This window comes from Symphalangus syndactylus, chromosome 5, assembly GCF_028878055.3.
Source record: "Symphalangus syndactylus isolate Jambi chromosome 5, NHGRI_mSymSyn1-v2.1_pri, whole genome shotgun sequence".
Lineage (NCBI taxonomy): Eukaryota > Metazoa > Chordata > Mammalia > Primates > Hylobatidae > Symphalangus > Symphalangus syndactylus.
Genome location: NC_072427.2, coordinates 91,455,857 through 91,480,366, shown reverse-complemented (window position 1 = coordinate 91,480,366; position 24,510 = coordinate 91,455,857). Strand labels below are relative to the sequence as shown.

Here is a 24,510-nt window from a genome sequence, read left to right as displayed (position 1 = left end):
TGTATTATTCATAGCTCCCTTTCACTCTTAAAATTGCTTCAGTTACGACAATAAATTATATGATCACACAATGAATGGGTCACTTGAATTCAAACTTTTCAAAGAGAGCTGCAACATTCTTAAAATATAGAAGCTCATGAGAAAATAGACAACATGAGTCAAATCAAACTCTAAATACAGCCGTGGACAGTCAAAGAAACGCCACTGCTTTGCCAAGTTAGCCCATGTGGGAACATCACGTTTTTGGTTAAGACAATTCTATATTCTTAAAGGCCAAATGTCAGCCACCTCAGTTTTGGGAAGGTCCCAGTAAAAGCTGAATAATGTGTAAGCATAGTTTCAAGTTAAGGCCCCTCTAATTTATTGTGGACCTGAAGATACTACGCTCGAAAATCATTTCACAGGAGTCCATTCTAAAGTTGATATGATGCAACGTTCTTGTGAGTTATAGACAAATGATTCATCTGTTTGACTCAGATTCAAGGACATTTTTTGTGGTGAAGTAAGACACTGAGTCTCAAGATAGAATGTAAAGATATGGAGTTGCTATGCCAGGAAAAGAACTATAGAAAGGGCAGCTAGGAAGTCAATGCAATAGTCAGCACACCTCCGGGGCCCTCCCTGGGAGCCTCTGATTCCATTACTCTAGGGTGGGCCCTGGACATCTATATTTTCTCCAAGTTCCATTCATGATTCTAATGCTCAACAAAGCTGGGGAACCACTGCGATAAGGCATGATCTTGAGAGTTATGGCGCAGAGACACGCATCTGCCTCTGACTCAGCACAAGGGGCACCCCGCGTCTCACGTCTCGTGACTGCATGGTGTACGGTGTGGTCAGTTCAGCCTTTATGTCTGATCTCTGTCCTTCTCCACCCTGTGGGGTGCTGCTGACCTGTGGGGTGTTGACCACAGATTCCTACCCCATGCTTCTTGGGGGTTCATCCCATGGGGATTTCCAGAAGGAGACTGGAGGTTCACTCTCCTGCCTCCCCTGATTCCTGCTTTTTTTGTTTTTGTTTTTGTTTTTTGAGAAAGGGTATCACTCTAACACTCAGGCTGGAGTGCCGTGGCATGATCTCGGCTGACTAGCAACCTCAGCCTCCTGGGTTCAAGCGATTCTCCTGCCTCAGCCTCCCGAGCTGCTGAACTGCAGGCACGTGCCACCATGCCTGGCTAATTTTTTTATTTTTAGTATATTTTAGTAGAGACGGGATTTCACCGTGTTGGCCAGCCTGGTCTTGAACCCCTGACCTCAAGTGATCTGCCCGCCTCGGCCTCCTAAAGTGCTAAGATTCCAGATGTGAGCCACCATGCTCTCCTGCCTCCCTTTTGACCAGCTGGCCTTGAGCTGGCTGTGTCTGTGGGCCTGAGGCTATGCTCCTCTCAAAGGCTGACTCTCCATGGCTCTCCTTGTGGTTCCTCTAACTAGTCCCTTCCCTTGTCCCTCGAGGCTTAGAAGGTGCTGAAGCTGAACTGCAGGGAGCCTCAGGTTACTGTCTGTATTCATTACCTGTGTCTGCTGCAAGAAATTTCCACACACTCATTCACTTAAAAACAACATATATTTATTATCTTACATTTCTAGAGGACAACAGTCCAGAAATAGTCCCACTGGGCTAATGTCAAGGGCTGGTGCCCTCTGGAGCTCCTAGAGTCAGCCTGCATTCCCAGGCTTATGGCCCCTTCCACCATCCTGAGAGCCAGCAGTGTGGCATCTTCAACTCTGTCTCTGCCCACCCTCTGCTTTCATCATCATTCATCTCTGACTGTGAGGATCCTACTTCCCTCTTTCGAGCTACCCTGTGATTACATGAGTGATCCATGACAGTCTGCCCATCTCTAGATCCTCGGTCACCCTGCAAAGTCTCTTTTGCTGAGTAAGGCAGCATGTTCACAGGTTCTGGGGAGCAGGAGGGGGACCTCTTGGGGGTCATTATTGGGTGTACCGCACCTTGCTTTCTACTTTGCAGTTTCCTATGCCCACACCTTTGTGAACCCTTGTGAAGCCCCTTGGTGTATGAACCCTCCTCAAAGTCACCTATTTCCAGCATCATTGTTTCCCTAACTCTGTGCACCATCTCTAGCACTTATTTTTTAAATGTATTGAAAAGATAGACTCACTTAGCATTTATGGAACAGATTCCCAAGGTAATGAATAGATTTGAGCAGTTTGCTGACAGAGGTGCCCAATGGAAATATCAAAGTACAAATGAGAATGTTGGTGGTTTCCATGAAGTGAAGCTATCTGACCAGACAATAACATAAGAATCATATCTCCACAGAGATTACCCACTTTTGAATCACTCTGTCAAGGTGTTGGCACAATGCTGCCCTCATTATCGAAAGGCGATGACTACAACAGGCTTGTTCATTCAAGAGCTGTACTCCAGTCAAGGAACTGAGAACCTCCCGGGGGGCACAGCCTTGTGCTTGGTTGTGCAACCAACGTGCCTTATTTCTAATTTCACACACAATGTGTGTGATCAGCAAAATAAGGGCCCCCCAAATATGTCTATGCCCTAATCTCTGAGGCCTGTGAATGTGCTGTGTTACATGGTCAGAGAAACTTTGCAGATGTAATTAAATTTAGGGGCTTTATAATAGCGAGATTGTCCTGGATTCTCTGGGTGGGCCAAATTAATTTCATGAGTCCTTCACAGTAGGGAGCTCTCTTAGGCTGGGAGCAGAAGAGAGATGCAGCAGGAAGGGAAGTCAGTGGGAGTCTGATCCTGAGATGGATGCCATGCACGCTCACTGGCCCTGAGATGCAGGGGCCACGTGTGAGGACCAGAGGGAGATCTCTAGGGGCTCTGACGGCTCCTCCCAGCTGACAGCCAGCAAGGAAACAGGGACCTCAGCCCCACAACCATGGGAACTACTAGCAGTATCGATGAACCTGACTGCTGATTTTTCCCAGAGCCTCTTAGTAAGAACCCAGCTGGTTGACATCTTGGTTTCGGGCTTACAGAACCCAAAGCAGAGAAAGCAACTGAGCTGACCCAGACTTCTGACCTACAGAACTGTCAGGCAATAAACCGTTATTGGTTTCAGCCCCTAGCTTTGTGACGTTTGTTATGGCAGCAACAGAAAACTAAACGAAGCCATTTCAGTGAGAGCATGATAAGTGCTGTAAGATAGTATTCTCCAAAAGAGAAAATTTTCAGTTTATTTCTGATGATAAAAGTAATACACTCTCATTCTTGGAAAATAGAATAACATGGAAAAAAATAAAGAAGACAATTAAAATTACTTATGATCTCACCAACCAGAGATCATTATCATTATTGCAATGGACTATATCGTGTTCCCTCAAAATTCGTATGTTGAAATTCCCAACCACCAGTGGGACTGTATTAGGAGGTGGGGTCTTTATGGAGGTAATTAAGGTAAATGAGGCCACGAGAGTAGGGCTCTGATCCAATAGGATTGGTGTCCTCATAAAAAGATAATTTAATAATTATATATATTGTATATACACAATCTCTCCCTCCCTCTCTGTCTCTCTCTCTGCTACGTGAGGACACAGCAAGGGGAGAGAGCAGCTGTCTGCAAGCTGGGAAGAAAGCCCTCATCAGAAACTCAATAGGCTGGCACACTGATCTTGGACTTGCAGCCTCCAGAACTGTGAGAAATAAATGTCCCTTGTTTAAGCCACTCAGTCTATAGTATTTACTTATGGCAGCTCAAGCATACTAATACAATTACTGATCGCATTTTCCTGTATTTCTTACCGATATTTTAAAGCCCACATACAATATTTTTCTTAGAATTAAGATCATGTCATATATAATCGTATAGCTTCTTAATAAGTAACATTGTTACCATTAATATGTTACTAGAAAAATTTAAAAAATCTGTTTTTCAATGACTACAGAATAGTTTTTCAAGCTCCATAATGGCAAGGTCTTTCCTTTTTTAAAAAAGTGAGGTTTAATTTACATGCAGTAAAATGAACAGATTGTAAGAGTTCAGTTTGATCAGTGTATTAGTTCATCGTTGCACTGCTGTAAAGAAATACCTGAGACTGGGTAGTGTGTAAAGAAAAGAGGTTTAACTGGCTCATGGTTCTGCAGGCTGTACAGAAAACACGACAGCCTCTGGGGAGGCCTCAGGAAACTTACAATCATGTCGGAAAGCAAAGGGGCAGCAGATGCATCTTACATGGCTGGAGCACAAGGAATAGAGAGAGAGGAGAGAGGTGTTGAACACTTTTGAACAACCAGATCTTGTGAGAACTCCATCATAAGAAGAGCATCAAAGGAAGAAACTGCTCCCGTGATCCAATCACCTCCCACCAGGCCCCCGCTCCAACACTGGGGATTACAATTCGACATGAGACTTGGGCAGGGGCACAGATCCAGACCATATCAATCAGTTCTGACGAATGCATTCAGCCATGTAACTCACACCACTATCAATACATAGATGTTTTCGATCACTCTAGAAAATTTCTTCTGTGCCACTTCCTGATCAATTCCCACCATTCCAGAAACAACTTCTATTCTCATTTCTATCCCCATGAATTAGTTTTCCTTGGGAAGGTCATAAATGTTATCATACACTATGTACTTTTGTGTCTGCTTCTCTCACTCGGAATAATGCTTTTGAGATTCATGCATGTTGCTGTGTATTGGTGCTTTGGTCCTGTCTGTTGCTGAGTCATATATGGATACACTGCAATTTTGTTATTGGTTCACCAGTTCATGAACGCTTGGGACATTTCTGTTTTGGAGCTGGTATGAATAAAGCTGCTATGAACATTTTTGTGCAAGGATTTTTGTGGGGATGTGTTTTCATTTCTCTAGGAACTGAATTGTGAGTCATAGGATAGATATATGTTTAAAATTGTAAGAAACTTCCAAATCATTTTTCAAAATGGTTATATCATTTTACATGCTCACCAGCTACATACAAGAGTTCCAGTAGTTCGGCTTCCTCTGCTGTACTTGGAATGGTCAATCTTTTTCATTTTAGCCATGCTAGAGGGCTGAAGTCCTATCTCGGTTTTAATATGCATTTCCCTGATGACTAATGCTGTTCATGTGCTTATTGGTCACATATCTTATTTGGTAAAGTCTCTTTTTAGTCTTTTACCTAATTTTAACTAGGGTTTTTTTTTAATTATTAAATTGTAGCAGTTTTTAAAAATATATGCAGATGCTCCCTGATATGCAATGGAGATACATCCTGATAAACCCGTTGTAAGTCAAAACCATCATAAGTTGAAAATGCATTTAACACTCCAATAAAGCCATCATAAGGCCAAAAAATCATAAGAATGGATGTTTTCTCTCAGCCTGTGGCTTGCCTATTTCATATCTTAATAATGTCTTCTGATGGGCAGAAGTTTTTAATTTTGGTGAATTCTCATATGGCTTGGCTGTGGGTTATCATCCAAATCTCATCTTGAATTATAATTTGAATTGTAATCCCCACATGTTGAGGGAAGGACCTAGTGGGATGTGATTGGATCATGGGGGCAGTTTCCCCCAAGCTGTTCCTGTGATAGTGAGTTCTCACAAGATCTGGTTGTTTAGTAAGGGTCTGGTGCTACCCCCTTCTCTCTCTTTCTCTCTTGCCACCATGTAAGATGTGCCTTGCTTCCCCTTCGCCTTTGTGAGGCCTCTACAGCCATGCAAAACTGTGAGTCAATTAAACCCCTTTTCTTTACCCAGTCCCAGGTAGTATCTTTATAGCAGTGTGAAAATGGACTAATACAAATTCCAATTCCAATTTTAGTGAATTCCAATTCCAAATTTTGGTGAATTCCAAAAATTTTTTTTCTATGACTCTGCTAACAAATGTGTCCACCTCCAAATTCATAAAGATATTTTTAAAGTTTTCTTCTAGAGGTTTTACAGGTTTAGTATTATGATAAGGCCTATGGTCCACCTTGGAATAAATTTTTTGTCTGGTATGAGGTAGGGATTGAGGTTCTTCCCTCTCCTCATATGGATTTCACTTATTTCTGCATCTGTTTTTGGAAATTTCCTTTTTTTCTCATTGAATTGCTTTGGCATCTTTGTTGAAAATACCATTTGACCGTATAGTTGGGAACTTATTTCTAGAATTTTTATTTTGCTTGATCTTTTATGTCTATTCTTTCAGCAGTACAGTACTGTATTAGTCTGTTCTCATTCTGCTAATAAAGACATATGCAAGACTGGGTAATTTATAAAGGAAAGAAGTTTAATTGACTCACAGTTCCACATGGCTGGGGAGGCCTCACAATCACTGTGGAAGGCAAGAGAGCATATGCAGGAGAACTCCCCTTTATAAAACCATCAGATCTCATGAGACTTATTCACTACCATGAGAACAGTATGGGGAAACCACTCCCATGGTTCAATTATTTCCACCTGGCTCTGCCTTTGACACATGCAGATTATTACAATTCAAGGTGAGATTTGGGTGGGGACACAGCCAAACTATATCAAGCACTGTTTTGATTACTACAGCTTTAGGTTAAAATTTGAAGTCAGGTAGTATAAGTCCTCCAAATTTGTTCTTTTTCAAAATTATTTTTGCCATTCTATGTGCTTTGAATTTTCATATAAATTTTAGAATCTGCTCATTGATTTCTATTTTTAAAAACCATCTGGGATTTGGATTGGGATTGCATTGCATCTATACATAAATTTGGAGATAACTGACATAATAAGAAAATTGTCTCCCAATCCATAAACATTGTATATATTTCCATTTATTTAGGTCTTCTTTTATTTCTCCACAACATCTTATAGTTTTTATTACAGAGGTATTACATACCTTTTGTTAAATTTCTCTCTAAGTATTTCATATTTTGGGGTGCTATTGTAAAGAGTATTTTAAAACTTTTATTTTTAAATGCTATATAAAAATATATGTGTATATAAAAACACCTATCACTACAGCTATATGTTTATATTAATGTCTCTATCTATATCTATCTTTGAGTCTCTATTTTCAGACTTGGGCAAACTCTACTCCTCAATTCATGGAACACTCTCAGTATTGATCTATGCATGGTAGGTGCATTTCATACATATGTATGTATTTTTAACGATGTTAACAAGCACCCTCTATTTCACCTTCCAAACAAAAACTTAACTTAATCTATATCTAATCACATGGTTCCCTCCACTTAAGGCCTATCCCCTGGTCTCCATAGTCAAGTATCATCATCCCAAATCAATCTCTGAATTTATTAAATCGTTTCCCTGTTCATGGATTTTGTGGTGATGTTTCCAGGTTTTTGCTGTCACAACTAATTCTATAGTAAGTATTTTTGTGTGGTATATTTGGTCCAAACACTGATTTTATTCTTGGGATGTGTTTTTATAATTGGAATTCCCGTGCTAAAGTACATCAAAGGGCATGAACATTTTAAGATTCTTGATATATTTTAGCAAAAGATTTCCAGAGTGCTTGTATCAATTAACTCTTTCACCAGCAAGACAAGAATGCCCACTTCAGAGTACCTTTGCCAAAATTTATTAAATTTTTTTAACATTGTTAAATATCACGAGTGACACTTTTAATTTTTGCATTATTCACATTTTATTAGACAGTGGTTTTTCCTACTCCGCAAATTTTCTATTTTGACTTTAAAATATTTGTGTTTAATGATGTTTAATGTATTGTGGAGAGTAACTAACTGCACATCACATTTATGGAAAGTATTTTTCCCTTTTAATTTTGTACATGATTATGCCAAATTTTATACATGCTCCATCCTCATGACCTAAACACCTCCCAAAAGGCCCAATCCCCACCCCCCCAACAGGGTTACACTGGGGATTAAGCTTCCAATACATGAATTCTGGGGGACTCATTCAGACTATAGCAAATATTAAAACTATAAATTGTATAAAATTGTATAAACACAATTTACCTATAAACTGTTAGGAAGTGCCATTGTTCTAAGGTCACCCTAGTCCTGGTCAGCCAGTCTCACGTGAAATAAAATCCACTCGGCTGTGAAGTCACCTCCTTCAGCACAGTGCCATCATCCCTGCCCCCTACTTAGTGAAAAACAATGAGACTTTTAAAGCGTTGCATTGGAAAGCATTACCTACTCCTGCAGCCTGATATGGAATAGCCTCAGACCCTCCAGCCCCTCTCAGAATGAGGGAACTTTCTCCAGCTCCGCAGGACTGTGCAGGGCCCCTTCCCAGTGCAGCCTTGACTGTGGGGTGCGGTCCCTCTGCATGCCACTCACAGGACAAGTTTAATCAAGCCCAGTTTAAGGATCACAACCATGATGTCTACAAAAACATGATGAACTACAACCATTCGTAGTTCATTAGTTCAGAAATTCATTACTGAACTTCTGTGAACCTCCACAGTGCAAGAGCCCTTTTTGAAATGCAAATTTGGATAGATTCCTGGTTCAGGCTTACTTATATGCCAAGATAAATGAAAAGGGGATTCTTAAATGTCATTCAAAGATGATTTCTCATCTAGCACACACCCTGAGCTTCTGGAAGTCGCCCAATCACTCACTACATTATTCACCACATAGGTATTACACAAAGACCACGAGAAAAAGTCATCGTCCAAACCAGAGAAAGGAAATTGACCAGTGACCTGTCCTGGGCACATAGCCGCATGTGATAACAGGCAGGACCCTGGCAGGGCAGAGAAATCAGCTCTGTTCAGAGGTTTCCAGACTAAATTTCAAAGCCCTGTACAGTTTCAACAACAATGAAAATTTAAGGATCAAGTGTACTGGCCTTTCAACCTTCTACTTTGCCAAATAAACAAATTGAAAAAATAGTTACACTCATTTTTGCTATCATTTTATAAAAGGATATTTTTAACAGAAAAAAGGGTAAATAAAGTTATCTTAGAATAAAAGACAGTTTCTCAATTAAGTTCATTTGAAGTATGAAAACTTGCTATACATTCCTTATTTTTCTACTTTTGTTTGCAGACCAGTGCAAAGGCTTTTATATGGACCAACCCCAGTCAGAAAGCAGGCACTTGGAAACCTCATGTCTGTGAAGAACAAGGGGTGGAACCTCTGAAATCCTCCCTTTTGAGACTTCCTGAACATTCACACATCCTTCTGTGTGCCTTGAAAATGTAAGAAACAGATGTGGGCAAGAGGCAGCCAGAAGTCTCCAGCACAGACCCTGCAACCTATCTGCTCGCATCGCGCTTGTGAGACATGTCAGCGATAAACTCCAGGAGTAGTCACAAGGGGTGACAGTGGTTCCCGCCCAGCTCTGCATCCAACAGCCTGGTGGAGCCTAGGCTAAGTCTACAAAAAATACAGAGCTCAGAGCTCCTACCTAGATTTCTTTGCTTTATTCAGGCAGAATTGACAAATTAAAAGGTATGTATTTAAGGTGCACTACTTGATTATTTGAAATACATGTACACAATTATTCTAATTAACATATCCATCGCCTCACAGTTACCTTTTTGGTATGTGATGAGAACAGTCAAGATCTGACCTCTTAGCAAATTTCTAGTGTACAACACAGTATTGTTCATAGCAGTCACCACACAGGACACTAGATCTCCAGAATTTAAGTTACATTTTGATTGATTAGGTATGAGTTGGGCCTAACGATAGCATTTTACTCTTTTCTTTTTTCTTTTTTTTTTTTTTGAGACAGGGTCTTAACTGTCACCCAGGCTGAGTGCAGTGGCACAATCGTGGTTCACTGCAGTCTCAACCACCTGGGCTCAAGCAATCTCCTACCTCAGCCCCACAAGTCGGTGGGACTGCAGGCACACCACCACGCCTGGCTCATCTTCTATTTCTCATAGAGACAGGGTCTCACTATGTTGCCGAGGCTGGCCAGGAACTCCTGTACACAAGTGGTTCTCCCGCTTTGGGCTCCCAAAGTGCTGGGATTACAGGCTTGAGCCACTGCACCTGACTGGACATTTTACTCTTTATCACAGCATTAGATACACAGGGTCTAAAATATCACAAGGCTTATAATGGAAACAACTAGCCCCTGGCTGTGCCTACCCCACCCTGCTCATAGCCATGAGATTACGACCACCAGTGCACTTAGTGATGCTTTTGGGAATTCACCTCAATGCTTATTAATAACATGCTCATAGGGCTAGATCCCGATCCTCTATTGAGCACATTAACTTTTGGGGTCTGCAAAACCATGGCTTCTCCCCACTAAAGATGTCCATGTCCTAATCCCGGGAACATAGGACCCTGTGAACATGTCACTTTCTATGGCAGAAGGGACTTTGCAGGTGTGATTCAAGTAAGCATCTTGAGATGGGGAGATTTTCCTGGATTAGCCAGCCTGGTACAATATCATCATAAGGGTCTATATGAAAGGAAGGGATTATCCAGCCTGGTCCATTATAATCATCAGGGTCCATATGAAAGGGAGAGATTATCCACCCTGGTCCAATATCATCATAAGGGTCCATATGAAAGGGAGGGATGAGAGTGGAGTCAGAAAAAAGAGAGGTCACCGTGGAAGCAGAGGTTGGAACAATTCACTGTGAAGACAGAGGAAGGGGCCAAAGCCGAGGAATGTGGCGGCCTCTGGAAGCTGGAAAGGGTGAGGAAGATTCTCCTCCGAGCTTCCGGAAGGACCACAGCCCTGCTGACACCTTGACTTTAGTGCAGGGAAGACTCATTTCAGACTTCTGAACTCCAGAACTGCAAGGTCACACTTGTGTTGTCTTAAGCCACTGAATGTCTGGTAATGAGTTACAGAAGCAACAGGAAGCCAATACAGCTCTTTAATACTCCCCCAAATTACCACCCTGTTGCCCCAACAAACATTCGCTTCTCTTTCTTCATCTTCCCAATGTTGTTTATCTGGGTCTTCAGGAAGTCAATACTATGATTATGTAAATATTTTCCAGTGAGCCACATCAAGAAATAAGATTGCATTTCTGTCTCGTACATGTGTATGTTTTCAAGCTTATAATTACTTTGGATTTTCCCTGATGCACCTCTGGCTAATTTTCAACAGCAACAATTTACTTGTAAAACCCTTTCTCAATTCTATTTTCCGCACAGCCTATATATCAAAAAAAAGTTCAGTTCATGTTTTTCCTGGAGGAATCCCTCTGGGAAACCCTGGTCTCCCAGCTTCCACCTGGACCGATGGCTCCCTGGGTCCCTGTGTGGCTGCCAGCCTGACAATCCCTTCTGTCCTGCTCTGCTTCATTGGTTTCGCTGCTGAGACTCCTCTTTCTTGGTTTTCTCTCTTATCTTGGACGAGCACGTGCCCAGTAACTGCCTGAGAAAGGGTGCAGACAAGAAACGTTTCTTGAGATATTGAGTGCTTGAAAATGTCTGTATTTCATTTTCATAATTGATCAGTAGTTTCATAAGCCAAGAATTCCACATTAGAAATTCATTGCCTTTCCAGAATTTTGAAGGCCCTTGTCTTCTAGCTCCCTGTATTGCTCTTGAGAATTCTAAGGGCCTCCTGATTGCTGATATTTGCTAAGTGGCCTCTGTGTTCCTCTAGAAGTTTCTAAGGCCTTCTCTTTATCTCTGCTGCAGTGATATTCCATGATGATTTGCCTTGGCCTGAGCATCTATCAGGAGATTTACACCACTTAGCTCTAGGGAATTTTCTTGCATTTTAAAAAATAACTTATTCTCTATATATTTGTTTCCTTTTCTCTCTTTTGGAATTCCTGTTTGTCAGGAGTTCAACTTTCAGGGCTTATTCTCTTGTCTTTTCATCTTTCCTCTCCTATTGTTGACTCTTCAGCCTTTTGCGGTATGTTTTTTTGGCAAAATTTCTTATTGTTATCTTCTAATCCTCCTGTAGAATTTTGTTTCAGCTCTGTCCTCTTTCCTGCCCCCAATCCTGGAGCTATGAATGTTCCTGCTAGGAGCCTGATCTTGAATCACAAGTATACAGTTCCTCTTAAGTCCTGGAAGGTTTTAATTGTGGGTGTGTCCAGAAAGTTTCCCTCTGCTCCCTGAATTGCCTGTTTTCTCTGAGATCCTTTCTGCCTTGTCTTTAGTTTCTGTTTGCCTGTGTTAGAGGACTTCCTGTCTGGTGATCCTGGGCTATCTATTCATAGTTAAGAGTGAGGCACTAAAATATTTATCAGAAACTGGTGTGCTAGGGCAGGATTTGCCTGTGTGGTGAGAGGCAAAGTACATGTTCAGAGGAGCCCACATTGTTAGCATCTGGAGCCTGTCCTCTGGGTGATGTTGACCTCAGAAGTCATCTGTTTTCCTGCTTGCTGGTTATAGGCTTGGCTATGGCTGCCCTGGAGCAGGGATGGGGAAGGCACCGGAAGTCCACCATTCAGTGTGCACAATTCATACCCCCACCTCACCCTGCACTGGAGTGCCAGCTGCCTCGATTTCCCAGGGGATCACCCTCGAGTCTCTCGTGGGATCAAGGAGTTAGTGTCTGCCTGAGCAGCAGATCTAACAACCCTTGGACAGCATTCAATAACCCACCTCTTGCCAACCCCATCTCACCCCGACCTTTCAGAGGGCCTGGAGTCTGATTCCTGAGCCTCTCGGGTGGATCCTCAAGGTCTTCTGCTTGCACCTCTGACTGCAGACACTCAGTAGCCAGCTTCCTTCCCTCCGCTAAGTCACCTCCCACCCATGGCTGTGTCTGCTTTCCCCTTCAGACATAACTCACATTGTCATTCATCTTATTTAATCCCCAGTCCTGGGTTCCTCACTCTGTAGGTTTCCTGTTTTCATGCTTTTACTGACGTTTTAAGGAGGGTGGGCAGAAACAGAAATGAAAGTGCATGTGCCACTGGCCATGTTTAAGGCTCTTCTGCCTGGGCTGGGCACGGTTGTTCATGCCTGTAATCCCAGCACTTTGGGAGTCCGAGGTGAGTGGACCACCTGAGGTCAGGAGTTCAAGACCAGCCTGGCCAACATGGCAAAACCCCGTCTCTACTAAAAAATACAAAAATTAGCTGGGAGTGGTGTTGGGCGCCTTTAATCCCAGCTACTTGGGAGCCTGAGGCATGAGAATCACTTGAACCCAGGAGGCAGAGGTTGCAGTGAGCCAAGATCGGGCCACTGCGCTCCAGCCTGGGTGACAAGAGTGAAACTCCATCACCAAAAAAACAAACAAAAAAGCCCCCCAAAAAGCAAAGACTCTTCTGCCCATGCCTGCCGTAGACACTGAAAGGAAAATGCAAAGCACCTTCCAGGAAAGCTGACTCACAGAGGTGCACAGAGCCAAGCCAGGAGCTTCTCTTTCTCCCACAGCATGCACCTATCCCCAGCAAGTCCTGCCAGCTCTGCTCTAAACAGGACCAGGCTCAAAGCTCATCTCTTCACCTCCTTCACTACCTTCCCTACTATTCGTCTGGGATTCCTGCAGGCACCTCTGACTAGACTGCCCTGCTGTGCCCTCTTCGGTCTATTCTCAGAAATTAGACTCAGCTGGACAGATTCCTGTTAAAATAAAAGTCAGATAATATGACCCCTTCATTCTAAACCCTCCAACAACTTCCCATTTCACTTGTGACAATATCCTAAGGCCTTACCAGGAACTGCAGAGTCAACACAATCTTTCCATATCACCTCCTATTCCTGGCCTCTTTGCTTAATCTGCATCAGGCACACTGAACTCCTTGCCATTTCTCACACACCCTGAGTGTGTTCCAGCCCCAGGGCCTTTGCACTTGCTGCTCGATCCCCAGATACTCCTATGATCATGTCCTCACTTACTTCCATGCTCAGCTGAAATGTTACCTTATTAGAGAGACCTCCATTGTTTTATCAATCCATTTGTGGCCTGAAAAAGTCTGATTGTCATTCCTGGGTTCCAAACACCTTGACCCTTCAGCTGCTGATATTACAATCAGAAATTCATGCTGTTTATTGGTATTCTGACTTCTGTTTGGAATCCATGAAGATCCCTAGGCCAACACTTCTCAAGCTTTAATGTGCATGTGAACCAGAAAGATGCTAGCCAATGCTTCTTAGACTTTTACATACAAAGGAATCACCTGGAGAACTTGCCAAACGCAGATTAAGACTCAGTTTTGGGACTGGACCAGAGGTTTGCATCTGTAACACGCGCCCAGGTGATGTTGAGCCTGCTGCTCCCCAGCTTACCTTTTGAACAACAAAGTCTAGACCAAGGTGAGGATACTGTCCCTCTCATCCCAGGACACGAGAGAGAGAGGCTGGGCCTTCACCCCTCCCATCCCCACCTGTGGGCAAGTTACTCCATCAGCCAGAAGATGGTCAGCTCTTACAGCCTCAGAGGTCTAATGACACAACAGCTGCAGCACCTGCTCCCTGGGTGCCCGCCTGTGGGGTGAGTCAGCGGCTGGACTGAGATGACAGCTCATGAGCATGTCTCCTGGGACTGTGCCTGTGGCCTGGGCTTGGGCCAGACTCTGTCAGCAACTAAATGCACCCGGAAGGCTCTCCTCAGCTCTTCAAATCCCACCAGCTCCCTGACCTGCTTTCCCCAAGCCCTACCACTCCTCTCGCCTACTCTTAACTGCCTTCGTCACCCCAGTTAGGTCAAATGGCATTCTCTTCAGAATGACTTCTACCATTTGTTGAGACTCTGTTATCTGCCAAGCAGTGTTGCAGGCATTTCCCTGGCATCATTTGATGTAACTCTCACAAGTGTGCTATGGGATGACTGTTATTACTTTCTTTTAAGATGAGGAAATGAAACTGCAGTGAGGGTAACTAATTTGCTCAGGATCACAAAGCTGGGAAGTGACGGAGGTGGGATCGCAGCCTGGCTCTCCGATTCCATCTTGGGCAGGGGACATCACATCTGTGCCACTACCCTACCTGTGGTCTACCAGCCTCCACCACCTCCATTATCTTAGTGGACAGGTGGAGAAGCACCACCTCATCTTTGTGGTGGGAAATGCTGTACTTCAGCTTCCTTCATCCTAACACCCAGGGAAAAGGAAACATCCCAGTTCCATCTCAGCTAGCTTTCCTGTCTTACCTAATATAAGATGGGATAATAACTGAGACTCCCAGGTGAAGTTCACAGCCCAGGGATACAGGCTCACTAAAAACCTGAAACCTAATCACTGAACTCTATATAGAATGATTCGCCTCTCCCATTTCAGCCCAGCACATCAGCAGTGCTCTTTTATAGTAACTGGAACACAATACAAGCTATATGTCAGTGAGCTTGAAGATATATGAATAGAAACTTCTCAAACTGAGAGACAAAGGGAAGAAAGACTGAAAAAAAAATGGAGCACCATGTTTAAAAATGCAGGAAAATTACAAAAGGTGTAACATACATGTAATGGGAATACCAAAAAAGAAGAAAGGGAGAAAGGAACAGAAAAAATATTTGAAGTAATAATGACAGAATTTTCCAAAATTAATGAGACACCAAACCACAGATTCAGGAAACTAAAGAGAACACCAAGCAGGATGGATATTTTAAAATGTATACCCAGGTATATAATATATGTTCAAATTGCAGAAAATCAAAGATGCAGAGAAAATAATGAAAGAATTCAGAGGTGGAAAAAAAAAACCTACCTTACATATGGAGGATCAAGGGTAAGATTACATCAGACTTCTCCTCGAAAACTATGCAAGTAAAAAGAGAGTGTGGAGTGAAATCTTTAAAGGGCTGAAAGAAAGAAAACACCACTAGCTATAGATAGAATTCTATATCCAGTGAAATTATCCTTCAAAAGTGAATGGCAAATACTTTTGCAGAGAAAGAAAAACTGAGGGGGTTTGCTGCCAGTAGGACTTCCTTGGAAAAGAAGGGAAAATGACCGAGGTGAAAAACTCAGGTCTACTAAAAGGAATGAAGAGCATTCGAGAAGAAAGAAATGAAGGCTAAAATGAATATTTTCTTTTTCTTATTTTATGCTAATCTAACAGTTTATCATTTTCTTCAAGATAATAGTAGTAAACATGTATTGGGTGATTACAGTTTATAGATTAGTGAAATGAATGACAAAAATGTTGTAAGAGATGAGGAAGAGAATTGTGAATACTCTGTGATAACATATTCTCACTACACATGAAGTGGTATTGTGTTATTTGAAAGTGGACTTGGATCAGTTTTAAATGTATATTGCAAAATCACAGGCAACTACTAAAAATAATTGTAAAGATGTATAACTGATATATAATGAAAGAAGAAATAAAATGGAATCATATAAAATTCTCAAGGAAAATCAGAAAAGGAGAAAAAAGTGTAAGAGGAAAAAGAAACAGAGAACAAGGGAAACAAATAGAAACAGTAATAAATATGGTTGATATTATATCAAATATATCAATAATTAGTTTATATGTCAATGTTCTAAATATGTGAATTACAAGACAGGCGCTGTCTGGGTGGATAAAAAAAAGCAGACCTAACTGTATGTTGTCTACAAGAAACCCACTTTAACTATAAAGACACAATTAGAATAAAAGTAAAGAGGTAGAGATAGATACACCATGTTAATGCTGGAGTAGCTGTATTTATATCAGACAATGTGGACTACAGAAAAAGTATCAGGGCAAAGGGGCAAGAAGGGAGGGGTGAGCAAGTGGAGCCAGGAGGAATTTTAGGGCAGTGGAACCTCTTCTGTACTTTACTGTAATGGTGCATACAGGACATTACGCATTTGTCAAAACTACTAGAACTGAACAACACACGGAGTGAACCCTCACGTAAATTATGGACTTTCACGGATAATAATGTACCAGTATTTTCATCCATTTTACAAACCTACTGCAACAATGCAAAATGCTAATAATAGTAGGGGACACTGTGGGAGGAGTCAAGGGTCTACATAATATCTCTGCACAATTTTTCTTTAAACCTATCACTGCTCTAAAAAATAAAGCCCAGTTTTGCTTTGTTTTGTTTTTAAAAAAAGAGGCCACATGCAGTGCCTCATGCCTGTAATCCCAACACTTTGGGAGGCCAAGGCAGGATTGCCTGAGGCCAGGAGTTTCAGACCAGCCTTGGCAACACGGCGAGATCCTACCTCTACAAAAAAAAAAAAAAAAAAATAGCTGGGCATGGTGGTGCATTCCTGTGGTCTCAGCTACTGGGGAGGCTGAAATAGGGGGATTGCTTGAGCCCAGGCATTTGAGGCTGCAATGAGCTATGATAATGCCACTCCACTCCCGCCTGGGCAACAGAACAAGACTCTGTCTCAAAAAAAAGAGAGAAAGAAAGAAAGAGAGAGAGAAGGAAGAAAGGAAAGAAGGAAACTATCACAACTATAGGCATTGGCTGACCTTGACCTCCACCCCGGCCCTCACCACCTGGCTAGTCAGAGCCTTGGTCCTCTACATCCATGGGGCCCCTACTGCCTGAGCTAGGCAACCCCTCAAGACCCCAGGGCTGGCCTTGGCAGACAGTTCTCTAATTTCATTCTGGGTAAAGGGACCGTGAGCAAGTTGCTCATGGCAAAGTCCCAGAGGATGAACAAGAGGCTCTGAGTCTTGATCTGCCAGAGAGATTCTAGGAGAGAGAAGTGGCTTAATAAACAAAAGGTGGCAAATATGAGCCAAAAGAAGGCCCCATCCCCTTGTAGTAAACATGCACTTCTGAAGACGGCTCAGTGGATTGGAGACTGTTCCCAGGGCCACCTTGGGAGGCATGAGGGAAGGAGCTTGGGTCAACCTGTCATACTTAAAACAGAGTCACCCTCACTCAGACACTTACTGAGCAGGGACAAACCGGCTTCACAGAAAATTTATGAAATTTTAGACTCCATCTACTTATTTCCCCTGGGTTGTTACATTGAAAATCCAGGTCTCTCAGTTTATACCTTTGGGGAGACTCTTCAGTCACCTCCCCATCTGCTAACATTGATCAAACACAAAGGAGAGAGGGGCCTCAGAGGAGGGTCCCTGGGACCTTGGTGGGCAGGACCCAGCTTCCCTGTGCAGAAGGAAACTTGAAATCAGGAGACTGAGCCTCACCCAGGGACAGGCCCCACCACTGTGCCCTGAGAGGCCTTTGTGGACAGAAAGGGACAGGGCGTAGCCTCACTTGGACCCTCTGGGTTTGCTGTGGGGCCAGCTGGGCCTGGTGTGGCTGAGCTCCAGGGTGCTGTCAGCCACTCCCAGTTCCCTCATGACCTGGGCGGGGAATATAATATCACCTCTATCTGTGCAGTGAGCACAGCAATGTCAGGGACACCGTTTTTAGGACCTGGCTGGCTCCCCTCCCCCAGCCCAACTGATTGTCCTGGTTGCCAGGCACCTGTTTGCATTAGATACAGAACACTCCGCAGGGTTCCGAGTAGGCAGTTGTGGCCCACAGGCCACTGGCAAACAGAGGCAGAGCCATAGAGCGGCTGCTCGTCCCCAAATGTCTCTCTAGCCGCTCTGGAGCTGCTGGGAGCTGCTGTGATGGTGATGGCTGAGATCATGAGATGAGCCCCGGGAGTCCCTGGGCATCCCTGGGAGGTCCTGGTTTGTGTTGCTGTGGTGATCTTAGTCATTAAGAGATGATACTTTTTAAAGAGGAAAAGAGCTTAGTTAAAGTGTTGTTCTCACCAGCAGGTCCATGGAGAAGGTGGAACACTGGACTAAAGAGACAGGCTGAGGAAGTTCTCACCCCTGATGGAGGCCAGACCTTGAATGTTACAATCCCTCTGCTTATCAACCCTTAATAAAAATCTGAGCAGGTCTTCTCTGCAGGACACAGGAGGCTTTCTGGGAAAAAAACGTGGAAAAGTGAGTCTCCTAAGCGTTCCCAAGTGATTGATGCAGGACCCATCTTAAAAGGATGAAAGGAGGATGGAGAAAAACTTCAGAAGGAAATAACAGACAGTTTGAATGAAAACACCTATTTTGCAGAAAGTCCAGAAGTGCTTGACCAAGAGATTGCGAGATGGAAGCAGAGAGTACAGGAAAGGAAGGAGGAGAAAGAAAGGCTGGAAACCTTTGAATGCACAAATAAAACAGGTCATGAAAGATACCATAAGCCAATTAAAATCTCTGGCTGAAAATTTGCTGGACACCATGTGGTTGGGAGATTTCCCCAGGGACCGCAGTGATGAGGGGAACTGGGAAGCAGAGCTAAAGAGGAAAGCAGAAAATGAAGAAACCACCCCTCTTAAAAACTAAGTAAATTTTTTAAAGTTATGTGCATACATTCTGTATATACAGAAAAGATATCTAAATTGTATGCACGCAGAAGGAGCGTTGCCCCCACAAGGAACAGTTCATCCTAAATGGTGCAGATGAAGAGACTTTGACAAAGGAAGTTTCCTGAGCTGTGGGCAGGGATGGAAGCCTCCCAGATGCCAAGGTTTCCCACCCCCAGGTTTCAAGGGAGGAGAGAGGAAGTGATGTCATCTGAGCCCAATGAGGCCCTGACAAGGGACCAGGGAAAACTGCCCCCACTTTTTGCTCCCATCCTCTCACTGACTGCGGGTGCACAGGCAGCTGCCTGAAAGAGGACCTGCGAAGTGCAGGCCAGAGGAGTTGGCCTCCAGGGCACAGAGCAGGCAGAAAACAAATCTGGAGAATGACCAGCACTCTTGGGTTTATTTGACTGAAAGTGCTTGTTTTATTGCATTCATTCACATCCATTTATTTAATAAATAACCGTGGAGCGTCTATCAAGTCTTCTGCACTGTTCTAGGGGCTTGGGATGCAGAGATGAAAAATACCAACCCAATGAGGCCTGCAGACCCCTAGAACTTACATTTTAGTGATGGGCAAGGTCAGGTAATAAAAGACAAGCAAGTGATGGGAATATGTGCTCTGCAGACATTTCCAATCCAGTGATGGGAGAACAGGGGCTATGGGAGAGCACCCAGGAGGCAACATTTAACCTGAGATCTAAAGGTAAGAAGGAGGACCCTGGAAGGGTCAGGGGCAGAATATTGCAGGTAGAAGGTACAGGTAGGATAAGACCAGGAGAACTCTGCTTCTGGGTCCAGGGGAAGCAAAGCAAAGTGGGGTTGTGGGGAGTGTGCAGAGCCCTGTGCACAGATGTGACCTCCAGTGCAGTGTGATCACCCAGGGAAGGGTGTTAACCCCTGGAGAGGTGGGGTTGCAGGGAAGGGGGCATGGAGGAATGTGTATGCCACCTTGACCTTTTTGGTTGTGGAGAGAATGGAATAAGAATTGCGGGGGAGGCAGGATTTCAGCGAGGGGTGTCACAGGGGTCTGATGTTGGGGTGGTCATCACAAGATGAATCAAGGACAGATCGGGCTGTGTTTGGATGGTTGTGAGGGTCAGAGAGGAGGAATGAAAGACACCCTTGGGTGTTTTCTTATAGGATGTTTATCACTACTTTAAGAAAGCCTTAGTAAAATCTCTGCAGGAGAGCCCCTGACAAAAAGTCAGAAAGGCTTTAGTATATGAATTACACCAGGGAAAGCCTGCTTTTCCCTAGCATAGAGTGTGGTGTGCTGCCTGTCTCTCTTGAACTTGCGTTTGGTTCCCGCACTACTCCCACAACAAGGACTGTAGGGGCGGGTACAGGTGGGGCTCCAGTGAAGGGTGGGGGTTCTCAGGTATGATGTGTTTACAGCCTACATTGAGGCTATATGATGCACCTCGTTTGGAGATTCCAAGAGGAATTTTAAGTTTATTCCACCAGAGTGCACCACCATTAAATGAGAAAGACTCATGAGCCATAAGTGCTCATGAATGTGGTGGGTGTACATGCTGGGGCTGTGCCTGGCTCTTTAATTGTCCCAGCAGCCGGCTGTGGTGGGTAGGAAGATCAGGGCAGGCTCTCTGGAGGAGGCGGCTCCTAAGCTGAACACCGAAAGGTGAGTAGGAGCTATCTCCAATGCTTTTCAAAATTGAAGGGGCAGATGAATCACTTGGAGAGCTTGTTACTAAGTAGATTCTGATTCATCAGGCAGGGGCCTGAGCCTTGCTTTGCTCCCAGATGATGCCTATGCTGGGATGAGATACGAAAGGGTGAGGCTCTTTAGATCATTATAGGGCAGGAGTCAAGGAAAGATGAAGGGACAGGGAAGGAAAGATTTCTGGCCAGGACAATGCACAGGCAAAGACACGAGGGTGCACACAGCTTGGTCTAGGGGAGCAGGAGGGTTTGAGCTCTGGAGCCAGGGACTCAGGAGGGAGGGCAGGACCTGGCAGCAGAACAGATCCCCAACCCGCACAGATGGGCCCTTCCTGGCCATCCTCTCCAATGCCCCTGTCGACCATGGGTGATCTTTAGCCCCAGAACACTTTATTTTTCAGAGGAGTACAAAGGACCACAGACTGGAGGTCACACTGGGGAAGCAGCCATGGAGAACGCACTCTGCCTAGACACAGAAACAGCTTGTACAAGGAACAGCCTGAAGACAAGGTCAAAGGCTTCGAATCATGAACCAACTCACGAGCTCCGGACAAGCTCATTGGTCCCATGAGCAGGATGTCTGAGGGCTCAGCGAATCTTAGTGAACACATCAAATACAAATACACCTTATGTCTAAGGATCTGATGACAGATGAGTATTTTTATCCTCTTTGGGGTAAAATAATCTGTATTCTGCTGTGTTCTTGACTGAAGAGATGTATATATACATATAATTCGATATACATATGTATACATACACACATATATATAATTGTGTGTGTATAAGCACATTAAACCATGCAACACAACACCTATATGCTTTTTTATTTCATTCTACAAATATCCTCAGTGAACTCCAACCGCCGCACGAGGTACAAGGTTCAAGAAAAGATGCTACATAGGTTGCGTGTACTTTTTCAAGGGTTCTATGCTAGTTAGACTTCTATTTTTTCATTTATTCATTCAACAGAGATTTATTAAGCCCCTTCTATGTGCCAGGCACCAGGCAGATTTGGGAGATACTACTGTGAACAAGACAGACAAGGTCCCGGCTTGAAAGAGCTGAACTTGACTGAAAGGCGGGTGGTGACTGAGGCCTCGCGGATGCAGCGGCTCCCTGCCAGGATCCCTCTCCAGTTCAGTTTCCCAGGAGCCAGGGAGGGAGCTCGCCTGCTGCACAGCATGGTCAGGGAAACTTGTAATTACAGCATTTATTAGGACAGATTAGAGAGCCAAAAGAATCACGTCGTTAAAGGAACAATGAAATTTAAAAAGAGGTTAAGCAAAAACCACAGGAGAAAAACCCTTGCATTCGCCAGCTATTACAGGCTCACAAGATAGCAGTTACATGATTGAAATCTCCACTGTAGCCTCTGATCTGCATTTTTAGCTGGAAGAGACCAATCATATCTCTAGTCTTGAGCCTGGGGCTGTCTCTTCTCCAGCCGTGTGTACAGTTGGGAGGCAGCTTTGCAAAGGCCAAGGGCCGTGGTTTGACCTTGGGCAAAAGACTTAATCTCCAGGAGCCTCGGTTTACTTATCTGTAATAATTCCAGCCTTGCAGGCTGGCCATATGGCCACATGATTGAGAAATCATACCTGTGTTGTGACCAGCACATACATTCTCAAAGAGACGTAACTGCCAGTCAGTGGTCAACCAAGCCATGTTACAGCCTGCGGCAAAAGGCAAGTTCAGAAATACAGATCCCCTTTATTTAAAATGTTGCTATTTTGTCATCAAGGAATTTATTGCATTAATTTTGATTATATTTATAGCATTAAAATAGTATCTATCTTGGCTGGGCGAGGTGGCTCAGGCCTTTAATCCCAACACTTTGGGAAGCCAAGGCAGGAGGATCGCTTGCAGCCGGGAATTCAAGACCAACATAGGGGCTCTCACAGTCCCCTCCTCCCCCATGAGATAGTCATCATCATCCTTATTTTACAGGTGAGGACATGGAGGCACCGAGACATTAAGTAACTTGAAGGCCACACAGCTAAGCAGCCAGAGTTCCAATCCAGGCTACAGAATGTCAGAGCCTGCATTCTTAACCACCAGGAAACACATGGCTTTAGACTTTTACCACAGACACGTGCTCCCAATGTGCAAACCAGCCAACCCACAAAAACTGCTTTGCATTTTTAAGCAATTGCATTGAAACTCACAGAGTGTTCCAGTGCTCTAGGAGCCCCACTGACCCATCCCAGGCTGGCCAGATGGGCTCTTTTCATAACTGTGTGTCTGCGGCATCTGACCCTGCTCGTATCTTCTCCTGGAGGACTTTGAGACAAGACTTCATCTGGGGACACTGAGAGTCCAATGAATGGAGACATTAGGACACCCCCGACTAGAAAAGACAGACGGATGTGCACACCGTCACCCTCTACCTCATTCCACCACAGACCCAAGGTGGCGTATAGGAAGGCGCACACTGCACAGAAAAACAGAAAACTGGAAATGTGAGTGCACAAGGGGGCAGGGCCAAGAGGACCCAGGAGGAGGCTGGGCCGAGAGGGAGTTAGAAAGTACCCTGTTGGCCGTGGGACTTCAACAGTTCACACAGTTGAGTCCCCAGCTGAGGCCAAGCTTTGTGGGCCAAGAACAAGGGAAACAAGATCAGGGCTGAAGCATGCCCCTTCCTTGGGAGAAACACACGTGCTTAGGGCTTGGCTTTAAAAGAGCTTTTCCTTGTGAAATCCACTCAGGGGCCCCTGAGGAATGCCATGGACTGGGTCTTGATGTGACCCTTTTTATGCCACTGCATATGACAAGTGCTGCAGCTTCCAAGGCCCCCATCGGGAAAGCCCTGAGAGAGGGAAGGAGGCTCCCCCATGGCTCCCAGCACACGGGTCCTACCTCCCGGGACACGTTTCTGGTCTGTCTGATGTGATGGTGTCGCCTGTCTGTGCTGTTCACCTGCTCCACCCCAAGGGTAGGCCCTGGGTCCTGTGCATTTTGCACTCCTCCCAGCAACACAAACCAGTGCCAGAAAGGCCCTCTGTTGAACTTGCAGGGTGCAACCGGGCTCCTCAGTGGTTGGGAAGACCCTGCACTGCTGCTCTGACCCCCCCCTCTACATGGAGGGATATGTTGGGGTCCATGGAGAAGTCAGCAGGTGATCAAGATCTGACCTCCCCCGTCCCATGTTCTTCCGTGGGAGGATTAATCACTGCCTCTCTCTAGCTCCCCTTTCTTAGCTAATCTGGAGTCATAAAACATCTTAATATTAGGCCACATCCACACAAGCAGCAGGTAAGTTCCCTTTTAAATATAGCCTCTCCCAGGTGTTCTGACGTGGGCATCTCCCCCACTCCAGCCTACTCACAGATTTCAGCATCCACCCTGAGGGTGTCTGTGTGAAGAGCCTGTCTCCTCCTTGCCCATCCAGGGCCTAGCTGCTGTCCAGTTATTGCTGGAACCCTCATCAGTCTGGCTGAGTCACAAGGAAAAGATGTTCTGCCCCAGGCACTGATCTGGGGACCGCACACTCTCCTTCTGAGGTTGTAACATGGCAGACTCTTCACCTTTCACCCCAACCAGCATGTCAATCAAAGGACAGGGCCACACAGGCAAGGTAGGTCACAGCAGCCAGTTATTAGGAAAGAGGACTGAGGTTATAATCTCACAGGCCACTCCCACCTGGAAGATGGTGGCCTTGTTTTCAGGGTCAGGCATAGTTTACCAAAGGATATTTGGAAAAGGGCCTTGTTATTTATAGTTTTTAAGCTGTGCAAGTGAAGATACCAGGAAGAGAGAGCTAGGGTCAGAGTGGGTTGAGCTGGGGTTTTTGTCGTTGTTG

The 24,510-nt window shown here is 44.4% G+C and overlaps 2 long non-coding RNA genes across 2 annotated transcripts; both read left to right on the top strand.

The window, feature by feature from the left end:
* The first annotated feature begins 18,233 nt into the window (after window positions 1-18,233).
* On the top strand, window positions 18,234-21,519 carry LOC134736733 (uncharacterized). The gene is made up of 2 exons (XR_010120977.1): window positions 18,234-19,734; window positions 21,113-21,519. It is a non-coding gene; the product is annotated as an uncharacterized lncRNA (long non-coding RNA).
* A 205-nt stretch (window positions 21,520-21,724) lies between these two features.
* Window positions 21,725-24,076, top strand: LOC134736734 (uncharacterized). Its single transcript, XR_010120978.1, has 3 exons — window positions 21,725-21,908; window positions 22,659-23,170; window positions 24,028-24,076. It is a non-coding gene; the product is annotated as an uncharacterized lncRNA (long non-coding RNA).
* The last annotated feature ends 434 nt before the right edge of the window (window positions 24,077-24,510 follow it).